Raw genomic sequence first — 4,855 nt, forward strand, 5'->3', positions numbered from 1 at the left:
CCGCCGGACTAGGCTCGCAGGCCGATTTATTTTCATCAAATTTTACATCTCTTCTAATGATAACATTTTTGGACTTAAATGGAATAAGTCTATAACCTTTTACATCTTCAGAATATCCAACAAAAGTACATTTCTCACTCTTAGGTTCTAAAGCTTTATGCTTTTCATCTGGAATATGGGCCCATGCTTCACTTCCAAACACACGAAAGTGACTTACATCTGGTTTAATGGAACTCCAAGCTTCTTCTGGAGTGATATTCTCTAGAACCTTAGTAGGAGTGCGATTGATTATATAATTTGCACAATTAATTGCTTCGGCCCAAAAACTAAGACTGAGTCCTTTAGATTGCAGCATACAATTAGCCATTTCCTTTAAGGTGCGATTTTTCCTTTCAGCTACACCATTTTGTTGTGGAGTGTATGGAACAGTATGTTGCATTTGAATTCCATTTTCGGTGCAAAAGTTGATGAATGTGTTTTTAACATATTCTCCACCATTATCAGTTCTTAGCTTAAGAATTTGATGTCCAGATTGTTTTTCAACAAATGCTTTGAAGGCCAAAAAAGTGGTAAATACTTCGCTCTTGAGTTTTAAGAAGTATACCCAAGTGCGTCTGGAGAAATCATCAATGAAAGTTAAGAAGTACTTGCAGCCAGAGAATGAAGCAACAGGAAGAGGACCACATAAATCACTGTGCACAAGCTGTAAAGGGGCTGAGGCGTGCCAAGAGGCACGTTTGTCAAAACTGTCCCGATGATGTTTTCCGAGTACACATCCGGAACAAACACCATCTTGCAAGATACCATAGGAAGACCTGTCACCATATTTTCTTTACATAGATGCTGAAGGGAGCGATAGTTTAAGTGACCAAACCGCTCATGCCAAAGTTTGCTCACTTCATCATTATGAGCAACAAATACTGAGGGAAGATGGGATGACCCAAAGTTGTGAAACTTATACAACCTTTTGGAATCATCAGCAAGACCAGTAGCTAGAATCTGTTTAGGATCTTTTAGATCCTTGATTACAACATCATGAGGTGAAAATTCAACAATTTTACCTTCACCTGAATGAGTTATCTGATAGACAGATAGAAGGTTGCAGGATAAGTTTGGAACACATAATACATCATTGAACTGACCATTGTCTAGATGAACAGTTCCAGTCCCTACAACATTAAGAGATCTATCATCACCAATATATATATTTTTGGTGTTACAATCATTTAAAGAAGAAAACATGGCTTGGTTTTTGGCCATGTGACAAGAGGCTCCAGAATCAATGAGCCACTCATGAGAATGAGAAGAAGAAGAAGATACATTTAATGCATAACCAGACTGAGATGATTGACGATGACATGCAGAAAGTGCCGTTCCGGAAGTTGAAGTTGAAGTAGGCTCCAGATGGATGTTATGTTTCTTCATTGCGGCTTCCAAGGCTTCCATCTTCTTAAAGCATTTAGATTCTAAGTGGCCATCTCGATTACAAAAGTTACAATGTCTATCAGTCTTCTTCCATTTGTTTTTATTGGTCTTATCATTTTGCTGAAATGATCTTTCATTTTGAGGCTGAGATGGTTTAGGACCATTCTTTTGAGGATATGACTTCTTAGGATTCTTTGAATTTGGTTGCTGCTGGGCGGCTAACGCTTTCGTGGAAGAGTTTCCAAGATTAAGAAGACCAAGGTGTAAGAGTTTTTCTTGTTCTCTTATTAAGGAATCACAAAAGGAGTCAAAGGAAGGGGCCTTGTAGTCTTGTCCTTGACAAATGAAAGCTTCCCTTGTAGAATGGAAAGTGGAAACAAATACAGAGTAGGCTGGTCCCAACTTAGTAAGGATGGAATAAATAAGGTTACCATCTTCTTTCTTAACTTTAACACCTTCCAAGAGATATCTAAGGGTCTTGAATTTGGACAAGAAATCTTCAATGCAAGAAAAATTATTAGGATCCAAAGTAAGCAGCTCATTTTCAAGTTGATGGGCTCTAATTTCATTTTTAATCCCAAAAACTTTAGCAAGTTTTTCTAATGCTTCATGAGGAGTCTCAAGTTCTGCAATGTGGAATCTAAGATCAGGAGAAATAGACATCCCTATCAAACCACGTGCTTGATCTTGTCTATTTTCCCATTTTGCCACCTTGTCTTCATCTTTTGGTTTCTTCTCTTGGTCTGTGGCTATTCTGAAGAGACCTTTACTTCTAAGTAAATCTTCCATGTAGGCTACCCATTGGAAGTAGTTAGTGCTGTCAAGAATGACTTGGCATGGACTTTCCATTTTTTTTAAAAAACTGAAGCTGAAGATGCTGAAAGTAAGTGTTCCAATGGATAGATCTCGAAAAAATAGGCGGTTTTAAAAAAAACGGCTCTGAAAAAGGCTTCCGGATGAAGAAGTTATGGCTTTTTGAAAAAAAATTGTTGACGTTGCCGGCAAAGTGCGCGAATGTGCGGGAATGAAAAAATCCGCCCCCACAAAATGGAGACTTGAACCCAAGACCTCTACTCTCTTAAAATATCTTTGAACCAATTGATCTATACAAAAAATTTGAGAGAGAGAGAGAGAGAGAGGGGGGGGGGGGCCTCGGTTTGCGTGCTTGCCTTGAGAAAGCTCTTTTTCCCTACAAAACACAAAACACAAAACCCAACACGAATATGCAAAGAAAAACGAACCTTGCGGCTCGAAGTTAGCTTTAGCCAAAAAACTAGAAATTTAAAAAAAAAAATCTCAAAGTTAGCTTTAGCCGAAAAACTAAATATTTTTCTCAATGTTTCTGATTTTCCGAGATCACACTAAGGTGCAGGGAAAAGAGCATACGCATGAGAAAAATCCTTCCTTTCTGTTTCTGATTTGCCCAGATCGCACAGAGTCGCAGGGCAAAGAGCATACGCAGAAATGAAAGGTATAGATCCGGTAAAAAAAAGGCTAAATAAACTGAGACCGAAATAAGCAGAGAGAAAATAACAGTAAACTGCAAAAAAAAAACACTGTATACCTCCCGATCTGAAAAATGACGCAGCTAGGGCTACCGGAAACCTTTTCGCGTGAAACGAAAGGGGTTCCTCACTGGAACAGATGCTCCGAACGCAACAGAGCAGTCCTCTCGGCCCGAAAGCAGTCAGAAACAACAGATCTAGGAAACGACAGCCGCATGCAGTTCTACCGGCTTCAGATTTGGATCACCAACGGACGCGGCCCTCAAATAGCTCTGATACCATGTAGGAATTTACAGGGTAAGTTCCACAGAAAGAATACCAAAAGGACACCGCTCACAACCAGATCTCAAATCAATACACCAGTATTTTTGACGTGGTTAAAACCCTCAGAGTGCAAGGAGGGAAACAGTCCACGGCCTGTCCCAACGTGGGTACTACAGGCAATTTATTAATCAAAGAATGAAAATTTACATAAGCTTCTCTCATGCACGGATTACCCGAACAATGACCCTCCATGCGCTTTAAATAGAACTCATGGACCAATCGGGTGTCAAGCCACGGATCAAGTGTCGGTAATACCGAGGTGAGAGTGAACCGTCGGATCACTACATATCGTGATCGTCGGATTGTAAGTTACAAAATGTACAACGGTAAAGAAACACACTTTACCTAACTCTAACCTAACTCTATAGTAGACCAAGTTGAACTTAACTATATCCTATGTGTCGGACTATCCTAACAAGGATACTGGGTTTCATAGTCAATAGCTCATTGTTTGTTTATTTAGAATAGTGGCATATTTTCATTCTCTTTTAGGAATTAATTTCATCATTGCAAGTTTTAAAACCTTTTTGCAAGTTTGAAGTTTTGGAGATCATTTTAAAGGACATCATTGCCTTGAACATTTGAATTGCCATCTCACATTAGGGAATCAACAAAGATAAACCAAAAAACAAACTAAAAACCAAAAACGACAAAAAGTAAGAAATCGGTTATCTTGCATATATAGTGCACCTCACTTCAGCAGTTTACGACTCCCGGATTGACAATTAATATATCAATTTAGGACACTCTAAATTGAGAAAACATGTTACTATCTTCCTAATTTCTTGCACCCACTTTCAAATAAGGGATTTGGGACAATCATTGAGGTCTTAAAGATGATCTTCTTGAGAAGACTAGGGCTTGTACTTTCTCTCCCAAATTTTCTTCCATATTTCTTTACCTACCGTTACCCATCTCCACCATATTTTGGCCCCAACGACTTTGCTCAAAGTTTCAGGATCTCTTAAACCCAAGGCCCCTACCTTTTTGGAAAAACATAATTTCTCCCACACCATCAACACCCATTTCTTTTCTCTACTCACCCCTCTCCAAAGAAAATATCTCCAACAAGCAATGATTTCCTTAGTGATCTCTTTTGGAATAGGCATCATTTCCATTTGAATATTGTGGAATAGTATGTAACACTGATTTTGTGAGAACCACTCTCCCAGCCAAGTTTAGAGCTATGACAACCCATTTCTGAACCTTATTTTATAATTTCACTATGACCTCATTCCACGGGGGCTTCACTCAATCAACCTCTGATATAGCACATGCATTCATGGCATACTAAACAATACCCTTAATTTGACTACATATTGGAAAATACCTCTAAAAATCACTTTATTTAACCCTCTACCAATACTAACCCAATACACCTTCCCAATTTAAAAAACCCCCAATTTCACTATATATTGTAGGTATACACTTTTTCATTAACATTTTTTGTACCCCTTTATATGTGTATCCCTAGTATTCCATTCAATAACACCTTCTCATGTTCTTATTCTTCTTTTGATTCCAACTTTTAAGAATTCAAGTGAAATGCATATCTATCCTTCCTTGATTTCAGGAAACACTCTATGAAATATATCCCCTCA

This window comes from Pinus tabuliformis, chromosome 8 (assembly GCF_031772625.1).
Source record: "Pinus tabuliformis cultivar Carrire ecotype Pingquan chromosome 8, CPIR1, whole genome shotgun sequence".
Taxonomy (NCBI): domain Eukaryota; kingdom Viridiplantae; phylum Streptophyta; class Pinopsida; order Pinales; family Pinaceae; genus Pinus; species Pinus tabuliformis.